Source organism: Arachis hypogaea, chromosome 4 (assembly GCF_003086295.3).
Source record: "Arachis hypogaea cultivar Tifrunner chromosome 4, arahy.Tifrunner.gnm2.J5K5, whole genome shotgun sequence".
Taxonomy (NCBI): Eukaryota; Viridiplantae; Streptophyta; class Magnoliopsida; order Fabales; family Fabaceae; genus Arachis; species Arachis hypogaea.
In genome coordinates this window covers 54,990,097-55,003,648 of record NC_092039.1, presented here as the reverse complement: position 1 = coordinate 55,003,648, position 13,552 = coordinate 54,990,097, and the positions used below count along the sequence as shown (strand labels likewise).

General features: G+C 37.4%; 1 non-coding gene across 1 annotated transcript; it reads right to left on the bottom strand.

Moving 5' to 3' along the window:
• Positions 1–11,401: 11,401 nt before the first annotated feature.
• Positions 11,402–11,509, bottom strand: LOC112799480 (small nucleolar RNA R71). The gene has a single exon (XR_003201059.1). It is a non-coding gene; the product is annotated as a small nucleolar RNA R71 (small nucleolar RNA).
• Positions 11,510–13,552: the final 2,043 nt, after the last annotated feature.

The following is a 13,552-nucleotide window of genomic DNA, read 5'->3' as shown; positions in this document are numbered from 1 at the left end:
AAAATCCAATGCAATTGAGCAACAATTAATCATACTAGCTTTCCAATACTTGTATGCACATGCTAAAATCTTCTTTAATTCCTTGTCTGTTTATGATTATGATATTTTACTGCTTTTGAATTCACAAAACTCAAGTTGGTAGTCATAATGCCATAGCAACATGTTACAACTCAAGATTCAAGCTATGCTTTATTCATACACACAAGTAAACAGAAAAGATGAAGAAAATCATGCAATTTAAGTACTGGAAACAAATGAGAAGAAAAGGAACTCTACAACCTTGTAGTTCATCTTCATTATTGTTGTCCTTTTTCCTCTATTCTTCCTCTTTCCCTTGCCAAACTCAGAATGCTTGCTCATCCTCGAGCAACGATTAAAACAATGTCTATGGGGCTAAGATGGATCATGAATCTCTTACACAATGAAATGTTAGTAGCACATGTGTTTTAAGCAAGAAAAATGAAAGATAATAATCAAGGCACCAGAGACAAAGACATTTTGATTGCAAACATAAGAAGGTGAGCACAATACATTGCATAAAAGATAAGTGGCACACCAAACTTAGTGTGACACTTTCACTTGAAATTAATGCAAGTATCTAGTAAGCATTGGAACCAAATTTTGTTGCATAGCAACACCAAACATAGAATGCAACCATATGTCAATTTATTTGAACTAAAACTAAACAAAAGAAACTGTTATTTGTTAAATACAATCACCAAATGAAGAGTCTGTCATGAATAAGGATGTCTTGGTGATGTATTAACAAAAACAGTTAATAAGCAAACTAAATGAAAGCATTTAAAAACAGCAAAATGACTAAAGCAAGTAGAATGAGAAAGTATCAAATTAAAAGAAAAATAAAACTGCAGAGGCATTATGATTATGCAGACAAGTAGTATTGCTTGAATGATTTGCATAGAAAATAAGTGGCACACCAAACTTAGAATCTTGGTGTGTCACTTTCATTTTTGATTTAATGTAATCATCCAAAAAAATTGAAAATAATTTGTTGCAAGGCAACACCAAACTTAGAATGTAATCATATGCCAATTTATTGAAATTTAAACAAAGCAAGGAGAAGAAATGTACCTACTGTCTACCTGTTCTTCACTTTCTTCCTCTTCTTCCAATTTGTTAAGAGGAATGACCTCAAGGGGGGAGAAGTTTCAGCTAGTGTCCCTTGTCTTGGCCTCTCTTCAGCAAGCTTCCTTTTGTACATGGCTTGATTGAACTTGCTTGCTAGACCAGGGACATGATTGGTGCTCTTGTTAGTTGCCTTCACTCCTTTGTATTCAAGACTTGGTTGCTGTGTGTTTATTAGTTTTTTCTCCTCATCAAAAGCTTTTTGAATTGGTTGTTTCATGAGCCCTTCCTCTTTGTACTTCTTTACTTCAGTTGAGTGTGACTTCTCTTGAGTGTCTTCCTCACTTTCTTGCTCTTCCACTTCCTCCCTTGCACTCAACATTTGACTTAATAGCTTTTTCATTGAGGAGGTTTGTTGATCTTCCCAATATTTCTTCATCTCCTCTTCATATTTTTCGATCAGTGTTGAGCATCTTTGGTCTAGGGGAGTTTGAGGAGGTTGTGAGTGTTCAGGTTCTCTTGTCATCTCAAGTGCAGTTTTAGGTTCAAATGTTTCCACCACCTCTTCCTTCTTTGCAATTTCACTTGATACAGTGGCCTCTTCATCTTGCTCTTCCACTTTCTCCTTCACATCCATCAATTAGTCTTCATTTTTCTTGCTTAGTAGTTCTAAGCGTTTCTCTGTGTTCTCCAATTGCTCATCTGTCTCTTGGAAAAGGATTTCTCGTTCTCTCCAGGAATGTTGTCGTTCCTCTATGTCTTGAAATTTTTCTTCTGACTCCTCCTCTCCAACAATGTTTTTCCCTCTTTCAGCTCTTCTTAATCAACTGATGGTTCGTTCGTCTTGTTCATGAAAGGTGGGTATAGCTCTTCTTGTATCTGTCATATAAACAAAACACAAGGAACACACAAAACCAATGACACTTCAATCTATTGCTAGAGTAAAGTTTTAGTTAGCTTAAGCAAAAAATTCAAACAGTTAGTGGGTTAATTAAAAATTAAAGAAACAGAAAAGAAAAAGTGCTTGATCTAGACCTCCACTTCACTTAATCATTGTCAATCTATTTCAATCCCCAGCAACGGCGCCAAAAACTTGATGGTGTTTTTGTGGAAAAATGAATTTCCAAACACATAGATCTAACCGGCAAGTATACCGGGTCGCATCAAGTAGTAAAACTCACTTAGAGTGAGGTCGATCCCATGAGGATTGATGGATCAAGCAACTTTAGTGGGTGATTAGTTTAGTCAAGATAACATTGAGTGAATTGTGTGAAGGTGATCAACAGAAAGTAAAATTGCAGTGAATTAAAGGTGCAGAAGAATTAAATTGCTGAAACTTAAAGAGCAAGAAAGTAAAAGAGCTGAAACTTAAATTCCAAGAAATGTAAATTGCATGAAAAGTAAAGGGGCTGGGGTGCTGAAAATTAAATAGAGCAATAGATCAGAACTCAAAACTCTTGTAGCAAGCTTAAATTGCAGGAAAGTAAATTGGGAGCAATGTAAACAGAGAAGCAAAATTGCAGTGAATTGAAACTTAGAGCAATTTTAGAGGAATTAGAATTGTGCAGGAAATGTAAATGAGATTTGCAGCAAGCTTAATGTAAACTGAATTGAGGAACCAAACAGGAAGTAAAATGCAGCTCAATTGCAATAGCTAAAGGAAAGTTGAAGATCTCAGGGGTTGGATGAGACTAGAGAACAAGTCTAGATCTCACTTCCTTCCTTGATCCAATAGAAAACAAGTTTGTAGAAGAAAGAAGAATGGAAGTAGCAAATGAAAACTCAAATTCAATCCTCAATTTCTTAGAATTATGCAGAAATCAAACAAAGAGAATTCTCAAAGTGAGAAAGAAACAAAATTCCTCCAATTTCACTCCAAATTCAAGACAGAAAGAAAAAAAACTAAGAGAGAGAGCTCTCTACTACTACTCCTAATGCTCCCTAGTGGAGCTAGCCTCCTCTCTTTTCTTAGTGAGATGGAATTGATGCCTTTATATAGGCATTACAAAGTGAAAATGAAAATGAAATTAAAACAAATTACAATTTAGGCGATGATGTAGGCGTTGCTTGCTTTGGATTTGAGGAGAAATGGGTTTGGTTGGCCTTGATTCAATTTGGAGAGGGATTGAATTTAAATGGAATTTTAGTTGAATTTGGCCCATGTTGCTCCCAGGAGGCTGCTCTGCTTTTGTGGAGAGCAGAGCAGTGAAGCTTTGTGTGGGTATCCAATTTGCGTGCCAAGGCTTGAAGAGGCACTAGGGGATTGCCCTGCCCTTGTGGAGAGTAGGGCAGTGGAGCTTCCAAGGGGGGGTACCCGGTTCAAGCCTTGGTGAAAGCACTCCACGCCAATTTTCTTGCATTTTCTTTGGGTGAGAGCACGACAATGCTCTCCAAGAGAGCACTGTGCTCTCCTTGAGAGCGCTACTTCGTTGGTTTCCTTGTGTCTCCCTCTTCGAGCCTTGGTGGAAGCACTTTGGTTTATTTTCACTTATTTTTGGCCCTTAAAGATGTCTTTTACTCATGCCTCAATTGTACGCCAAATATGGATTGCTATATATCGTTGGAAAGCTTTGGACGTCAGCTTTCTAACGCAACTGAAAGCACATCAATCGAACGTCTATAGCTCAAGTTATAGCCCGTTGAAGGAGGCATGGTCATGCTATGAGCGCCCCAAATTTAACTTAGCGAAAATTTGCTTCCAACCTCACTTTTTGCATCACGATAATGCTCTGCTCTTGCCTAGAGCGGAGCAGTGTGTGTGCTGGTTGCTTTCTTCTTTGATTTCATCACGGGCCACGCTTTTAAAAGCGTGGCTTAAGGATCCAAAGTGCGCTCCAACTTCAAAGTGTTCCCCAAAGCTCTTTTTTTCTCCTTTTTAGCTTATTTTGTGCTTCTTTGCTTCTTTTTCTTCTTATTTCCTACAAGATTTATAAAATTAAAAAATCAAGAAAATATATCATTTAAGCACAAAAACATTCAATATTTAAGCACAAATCATCAATTTCTTGTATGAAAAAGCATAGAAAAACATGACATGGTGACATGTCATCACTACCAAGTTTTTGTTGCCATTGTTGATGATCACAATTTCGTGCACCATGTTTTTGGCGCCGTTGTCAGGGATTGTTCGAGTATGGACAACTAACGGTTCATTTTGTTGCTCAGATTAGGTAATTTTCTTTTCAAAAAGTTTTCAAAAATATTTTTCAAAATTTCTCACCTGTTTTCGAAAATTTTCAGAGTTTTCAAGAATGAATCCTAGAGTTTCATATAACATGTTTTAGCTTGGCTACCTATTAAGCCAGGGCTAATTCATAGGATTTTGATTGAGGACTTTGGATTCATTACTTTATTTTTCCTATATGTTTTTCAAAAAATATAAAAGAAAATTCAAAAAAATCATAAAATCATAAAAACCAAAAATATTTTGTGTTTCTTGTTTGAGTCTTGAGTCAATTTATAAGTTTGGTGTCAACTGCATGCTTTAAAAAGTTTTTCTTGCATGTTTTGAAAATTCATGCATTTATAGTGTTCTTCATGATCTTCAAGTTGTTCTTGGTAAGTCTTCTTGTTTGATCTTGATGTTTTCTTGTTTTGTGTCTTTTATTGTTTTTCATGTGCATTCTTGCATTCATATTGTCCAAGCATTAAAGATTTCTATGTTTGGTGTCTTGCATGTTTTCTTTGCATCAAAAATTTTTCAAAAATATGTTCTTGATGTTCATCATGATCTTCAAAGTGTTCTTGGTGTTCATCTTGACATTCATAGTGTTCTTGCATGCATCATTGGTTTTGATCCAAAATTTTCATGTTTTGGGTCATATTTGTGTTTTTCTCTTTCATAATTAAAAATTCAAAAATAAAAAATATCTTTTCCTTTTTTCTCTCAAAATTTCGAAAATTTGGGTTGACTTAGTCAAAAATTTTTAAAATTAGTTGTTTCTTGTAAGTCAAGTCAAATTTTCAAATTTTAAAAATCTTATCTTTTCAAAACTTCTTCAAAAATCAAATCTTTTTCATTTTTTTATTAATTTTTGAAATTTATTTTTTAAATTATTTTTCAAAAATCTTTTTCTTAATTTTATCTTTATTTTCGAAAAATTATGCTAACAATTAATATGATTGATTCAAAAATTTGAAGTTTGTTACTTTCTTGTTAAAAAAGGTTCAATCTTTAAATTCTAAAATCATATCTTTTAGTTTCTTGTTAGTTAAGTCATTATTTTAATTTTAAAAATTAAATCTTTTTCAACCATATCCTTTTACCATATCTTTTTATCATATCTTTTATATCATATCTTTTTCAAAATATCTTATCTAACTTCTTATCTTCTTATCTTTCCAAATTTAATTTTAATATCTTTTTCAATTAACTAATTAACTTCTTTTTTGTTTCTTATCTCTTTCAAAACCACCTAACTACTTTTCTCTCTCTACTTTTCGAAAATATCTCATCCCTTTTTTAAAATTCTTTTTAAATTAACTAATTGTTTTAAATTTTAATTTTAATTCTATTTCACCATTAATTTTCGAAAATCATTAACTACTTTTCAAAAATTAATTTTCGAATTCTCTCTCTCATCTTCCTCTATTTATTTATTTATTTACTAACACTTCTCTTCACCTCTCTTCATCTCAACTCACTACCCCTATCCTCACCCTTCTGTTTGGATTTTCCTTTCTTTATTCCCTTTCTTCTTCTACTAATAATAAGGAACCTCTTTACTGTGACATAGAGGATTCCTCTTCTCTTCTTTTCTTGTTCTCTTATCTTTCATATGAGCAGGAACAAGGAAAAAGGCATTCTTGTTGAAGCTGACCCTGAACCTGAAAGGACTCTGAAGAGGAAACTAAGAGAAGCCAGTTTACAACAATCCAGTGACAACCTTACTGAAATTTTCAAACAAGAGAAGGAGATGGCAGTCGAACCTAACAACAATAATGAAAGGAGGATGCTTGGCGATTATACTACACCTATTTACAAGTTTGATGGAAGAAGCATCTCAACCCCTACCATTGGGGCAAACAATTTTGAGCTGAAACCTCAACTAGTTGCTCTAATGCAACAAAACTGCAAGTTTCATGGACTTCCATCAGACGATCCCTATCAATTTTTAATTGAGTTCTTGCAGATCTGTGAGACTGTAAAGACAAATGGAGTAGATCCTGAAGTCTACAGGCTCATGCTTTTCCCTTTTGCTGTAAGAGACAGAGCTAGAGCATGGTTGGACTCTCAACCTAAAGATAGCCTAGACTCTTGGGATAAGCTGGTCACGACCTTCTTGGCTAAGTTCTTTCCTCCTTAAAAGCTGAGCAAGCTTAGAGTGGATGTTCAGACCTTCAAACAAAAAGATGGTGAATCCCTCTATGAAGCTTGGGTAAGATACAAGCAGATGACCAAAAGATGTCCTTCTGACATGTTTTCAGAATGGACCATGATAGATATATTCTATTATGGTCTATCTAAGTTCTCTAAGATGTCACTGGACCATTCTGCAGGTGGATCCATTCACCTAAAGAAAACGCCTATAGAAGCTCAAGAACTTATTGACATGGTTGTAAATAACCAGTTCATGTACATTTCTGAGAGGATTTCTGTGAATAATGGGACGCCTCAAAGGAAATGAGTTCTTGAAATTGATGCTCTGAATGCCATATTGGCTCAGAACAAAATGTTGACTCAGCAAGTCAACATGATTTCTCAAAATCTAAATGGATGGCAAAATGCATCCAACAGTACTAAAGAGGCATCTTCTGAAGAAGAAGCTTATGATCCTAAGAACCCTGCAATGGCAAAGGTAAATTATATGGGTGAACCTTATGGAAACACCTATAATTTATCATAGAGAAATCATCCAAATTTCTCATGGAAGGATCAACAAAAGCCTCAACAAGGCTTTAATAATGGTGGAAAAAATAGGCTCAACAACAGACAGAGAATTATGAACAGAGTACCTCTAACTTAGCAAATTTAGTCTCTGATCTGTCTAAGGCCACTTTAAGTTTCATGAGTGAAACAAGGTCCTCCATCAGAAATCTGGAGGCACAAGTGGGCCACTGAGTAAGAAAATAACTGAATCTCCTCCTAGTACTCTCCCAAGCAATACAGAAGAGAATCCAAAGAGAGAGTGCAAGGCCATTGATATAGTCAATATGGCCGAATGCAATGAGGAAGGAGAGGACATGAATCCAAATGTGGAAGACCTCATGGGACGTCTCCCAACCAAGAAGGAGTTCCCTATTGAGTACCCAAAGGAATCTGAGGCTTATATAGAGACCATAGAGATTCCATTAAACCTCCTTCTGCCATTCATGAGCTCTGAAGACTATTCTTCCTCTAAAGAGGATGAAGATGTAACTGGAGAGCAAGTTGCTCAATGATGAGTGGATAATTTGTATGCTTTTTGGCATTATTTTTAGTATGTTTTTAGTATGATCTAGTTAGTTTATAGTATATTTTTATTAGTTTTTAGTTAAAATTCACTTTTCTGGACTTTACTATGAGTTTGTGTGTTTTTCTGTGATTTCAGGTATTTTCTGGCTGAAATTGAGGGACCTGAGCAAAAATCTGATTCAGAGACTAAAAAGGACTGCAGATGCTGTTGGATTCTGACCTCCCTGCACTCAAAGTGAATTTTCTGGAGCTACAGAAGCCCAATTGGCGCGCTCTCAACGGCGTTGGAAAGTAGACATCCTGGGCTTTCCAGCAATATATGATAGTCCATACTTTGCCCAAGATTTGATGGCCCAAACCGGCATTCAAAGTCACCTTCAAGATTTCCAGCGTTAAACGCCGGAACTGGCACCCAAATGGGAGTTAAACGCCCAAACTGGCACTAAAGCTGGCGTTTAACTCCAAGAAGAGTCTCTACACGAAAATGCTTCATTGCTCAGCCCAAGCACACACCAAGTGGGCCCGGAAGTGGATTTTTATGTCTTTTACTCATCTCTGTACACCCTAGGCTACTAGTTTTCTATAAGTAGGACCTTTTACTATTGTATTAAAAAAAATCTTTTGATCACTTTAGATCTCTAGATCATCTTTGGATGTCTAGTTCTTAGATCATTGGGAGGCTGGCCTCACGGCCATGCCTAGACCTTGTTCTTATGTATTTTCAACGGTGGAGTTTCTACACACCATAGATTAAGGTGTGGAGCTCTGCTGTACCTCGAGTATTAATGCAATTACTATTGTTCTTCCATCAATTCCACTTGTTCTTGTTCTAAGATATCACTTGTTCTTCAACTTGATGAATGTGATGATTCGTGACACTCATCATCATTCTCACCCATGAACAAGGTGACTGACAACCACTTTTGTTCTACAAGCAACCAAGGCTCTAGTGAATATCTCTTGGATTCTTTAACCGGAATCTTCGTGGTATAGGCAAGAACTGATGGCGGCATTCAAGAGAATCCGGAAGGTCTACCCTTGTCTGTGGTATTCTGAGTAGGATTCAATGATTGAATGACTGTGACGTGCTTCAAACTCCTAGCGGGCGGAGCGTTAGTGACAGACGCAAAAGAATCGATGGATTCTATTCCGGCCTGACCGAGAACCGACAGCTGAATTCCGCGTGCTGTGACAGAGCATATGCAATCGTTTTCACTGAGAGGATGGGAGGTAGCCATTGACAACGGTGAAACCCTACACAAGCTTGCCATGGAAAGGAATAAGAAGGATTGGATGAAGACAGTAGGAAAGCAGAGAGACGGAACGGAAGGCATCTTCATGTGCTTATCTGAAGTTCCTACCAATGAATTACATAAGTATCTCTATCTTTACCTTTTTGTTATTTTCGTTCATCACCATTACCAATTGAGTTTGCCTGACTAAGATTTACAAGATGACCATAGCTTGCTTCAATACTAACAATCTCCGTGGGATCGACCCTTACTCGCGTAAGGTTTATTACTTGGACGACCCAGTGCACTTGCTGGTTAGTTGTGCGAAGTTGTGTAATGCCATGGTATTGAACACCAAAGTTTTTGGGGTTCATGACCGGGGATTATGAGAGTTGTGAAAAGTATTGTTCACAATTTCGCGCACCAAGTTTTTGGCGCCGTTGCCGGGGATTGTTCAAGTTTTGAGCAAGCTTTTGGTAACATCAGTGCCAAGATCCGGCAACAACACCAAGTTTTTGGCGCCGTTGCCGGGGATTGTTCTAGTTTGGACAACTGACGGTTCATCTTGTTGCTTAGATTAGGTATTTATTTTTTTTCGAAATTCTTGAAGATGAATTCTAGAGTTTCATGATGATTTGTTGAAGTCTGGCTGGCTGAGAAGCCATGTCTAATCTCATTGGACCGAGGTTTCAACTTATCATCACAAGAGCTTGTTGATTTTTATCAATTTTGCTTTTGGAGCTGTGATCTGCTAAGGCTTGGCTGGCCTTTGGCCATGTCTAGTGTTTTGGACCGAAGCTTTCTTTGAAAGCTTGGCTGGCTGTGAAGCCATGTCTAATTCCTGGACCGGAGTCTTAGACTAGCATTGCACTGATTCCTGGAATTCTCATTAAGAATTTTGATATCTTTTTCCACTTAATTTTCGAAAAGCACAAAAAAATTACAAAATCATAAAATCCAAAAATTTCTTGTTTAAGTCTAGTGTCTCATCTTAAGTTTGGTGTCAATTGCATGCATTCATTCATGTATCTTGGTAATCTTCAAGATGTTCTTGATGATTTACTTGCTCTAATCTTTGAATTCTATTGACTTGAGTGTCTTGTGTGTCTCATTTGCATTTTCATTTTGTTAGTGTCAGTAGTATACAAACTGCTAAGTTTGGTGTCTTGCATGCATTGTTATTTGATTCTTGTTGCATTTTGATTTTTCCTTATTATTAAAAATCCAAAAATATTTTTAATTTGTGTCTTCTCAAGTCAATAATAAGGAGAATTGAAGATTCAGAACATACAGCAGAGGAATTGTACAGAAAAAGCTGGGCGTTCAAAACGCCCAGTGAAGAAGGACAGACTGGCGTTTAAACGCCAGCCAGGGTACCTGGTTGGGCGTTTAACGCCCAAAAAGGTAGTGTTTTGGGCGTTAAACGCCAGAATGTGCACCATTCTGGGCGTTTAACGCCAGGATGGCTAAAGGGGGAAGATTTTGTTTTCAAATCAGATTTTTTTTCAAGTTTTCAAACTTTTTCAAAATCAAATCTTTTTTTCAAATCAATTTTTCAATCAAATCTTTTTCAAAAGCAATTTCTTTCCATTTTCTAAGATACTTACTATCAATTAATGATTTGATTCAACATTTTAAGTATGTTGCCTTTTCTGTTGAGAAAGGTTTAATGTTTGAATCATATCTTTTCTTGTTAGCCAAGTTTTTAATTGTCAAAATCAAATCTTTTTAAAATGTTTTTCAAATCATATCTTCTCAATCACATTTTTTAAAAACCAATCATATTTTCTTAACCACATCTTTTTCAAAACAATTTTTCAATCAAATCTTCTTGATTTCTAATTTCAAAATCTTTTTCAAAAATCATTTGATTTCTTTTCCACTTTCATTTTCGAAAATTAAGTAATGTTTTTCAAAAATGTTTTCAATTTTTTTTACTTAATTTTCGAAAATTACTTCCCTCCTTCTCACATCCTTCTATTTATGGACTAACACTATCCCCTAATGCAAAATTCGAACTCCATCTTCTTTGATAAGTTCGAATTTTCTACTTCTGTCTTCTACTCTTCTTTTCTTCTGACACCTAAAGGAATCTCTATACTGTGACATAGAGGATTCCACATTTTCTTGTTCTCTTATCTTTCTTATGAGCAGGAGCAAAGACAAAGGCATTCTTGTTGAGGCTGATCCTGAACCTGAACGGACCTTGAAGAGAAAGCTCAGAGAAGCCAAAGCACAACTCTCTTTAGAGCACCTAACCGAATTCTTCAAAGAAGAAGAACACATGGCAGCCGAAAACAACAACAATGCCAACAATGCAAGGAAGGTGCTGGGTGACTTTACTGCACCTACTCCCAACTTCTATGGGAGAAGCATCTCTATCCCTGCCATTGGAGCAAACAACTTTGAGCTTAAGCCTCAATTAGTTTCTCTAATGCAACAGAATTGCAAGTTCCATGGACTTCCATTGGAAGATCCTCATCAGTTTTTAGCTGAATTCTTGCAAATCTGTGACACTGTTAAGACTAATGGGGTTGACCCTGAGGTCTACAGACTTATGCTATTCCCTTTTGCTGTAAGAGACAGAGCTAGAACATGGTTGGATTCTCAACCTAAAGAAAGCCTGGACTCTTGGGAAAAGCTAGTCAATGCCTTCTTGGCAAAGTTCTTTCCACCTCAAAAATTGAGTAAGCTTAGAGTGGAAGTCCAAACCTTCAGACAGAAGGAAGGAGAATCCCTCTATGAAGCCTGGGAAAGATACAAACAATTAATCAGAAAGTGTCCTTCTGATATGCTTTCTGAATGGAGCATCATAGGTATTTTCTATGATGGTCTCTCTGAACTGTCCAAGATGTCTTTGGATAGCTCTTCTGGAGGATCTCTTCATCTGAAGAAGATGCCTACTGAGACTCAAGAACTGATTGAAATGGTTGCAAATAACCAATTCATGTACACTTCTGAAAGAAATCCTGTGAACAATGGGACTAGTCAGAAGAAAGGAGTTCTTGAGATTGACACTCTGAATGCCATATTGGCTCAGAACAAAATATTGACTCAACAAGTCAATATGATTTCTCAAAGTCTGTCTGGAATGCAAAATGCACCAAGCAGTACTAAGGAAGCTTCATCTTAGGAAGAAGCTTATGATCCTGAGAACCCTTCAATGGAAGAGGTGAATTACATGGGAGAACCCTATGGAAACACCTACAATCCTTCATGGAGGAATCATCCAAATCTTTCATGGAAGGATCAACAGAGACCTCAACAAGGTTTCAATAATAATAATGGTGGAAGAAACAGGTTCAGCAATAGCAAGCCTTTTCCATCATCATCTCAGCAACAGACAGAGAGTTCTAAGCAGAATAACTCTGACTTAGCAACCATGGTCTCTGATCTAATCAAAACCACTCAAAGTTTCATGACTGAAACAAGGTCCTCCATTAGAAATTTGGAAGGACAAGTGGGCCAGCTGAGCAAGAAAATTACTGAACTCCCTCCTAGTACTCTCCCAAGCAACACAGGAGAAAATCCAAAAGGAGAGTGCAAGGCCATCAACATGGCCGAATTTTGGGAAGGAGAAGAGGCAGTGAACGCCACTGAGGACGGCCTCAATGGACGTCCACTGGCCTCCACTGAGTTCCCCAATGAGGAACCATGGGAATCTGAGGCTCAAACTGAGACCATAGAGATTCCATTGGACTTACTTTTGCCATTCATGAGCTTTGATGAGTATTCTTCCTCTGATGAGGATGAGTATGTCACTGAGGAGCAAGTTGCTAAATACCTTGGAGCAATCATGAAGTTGAATGACAAGTTATTTGGAAATGAAACTTGGGAGGATGAACCTCCTTTGCTCACCAAAGAACTGGATGACTTGTCTAGGCAGAAACTGCCTCAAAAGAGACAGGATCCTGGGAAGTTTTCAATACCTTGTACCACAGGCACCATGACCTTCAAAAAGGCCTTGTGTGACTTAGGGTCAAGTGTAAACCTCATGCCTCTCTCTGTAATGGAGAAGCTAGGGATCTTTGAGGTGCAAGCTGCAAAAATCTCACTAGAGATGGCAGACAACTCAAGAAAACAAGCCCATGGACTTGTAGAGGATGTTCTGGTTAAAGTTGAAGACCATTACATCCCTACTGATTTCATAGTCCTAGAGACTGGGAAGTGCATGGATGAATCCATCATCCTTGGCAGACCCTTCCTAGCCACAGCAAAGGCTGTGATTGATGTTGATAGAGGAGAGTTGATCATTCAAGTGAATGAAGAATCCTTGGTGTTTAAGGCTCAAGGATATCCCTCTGTCATCATGGAGAGGAAGCATGAAGAGCTTCTCTCAAAACAGAGCCAAACAGAGCCCCCACAGTCAAACTCTAAGTTTGGTGTTGGGAGGCCACAACCAAACTCTAAGTTTGGTGTTGAACCCCCACATTCAAACTCTAAGTTTGGTGTTGGGAGGTTCCAATACGGCCCTGAGAATCTGTAAGGCTCCATGAGAGTCCTCTGTCAAGCTAATGACAATAAAGAAGCGCTTGTTGGGAGGCAACCCAATGTTTTATAATTAACTATTTTCTTTTGTTATTTTATGTTTTTTGTAGGTTGATGATCATGAGAAGTCACAAAATCAATGAAAAAAGCAAAAACAGAATGAAAAACAGGAAGAAAAATAGCACACCCTGGAGGACGCACCCACTGGCGTTTAAACGCCAGTGAGGTTAGCTATTGGGCGTTTAACGCCCAGTCTGGCACCATTCTGGGCGTTTAACGCCAAAAAGGGGCACCAGACTGGCGTTAAACGCCAGAAAGGGCAAGAAGCTGGCGTTAAACGCCAGAAATGGGC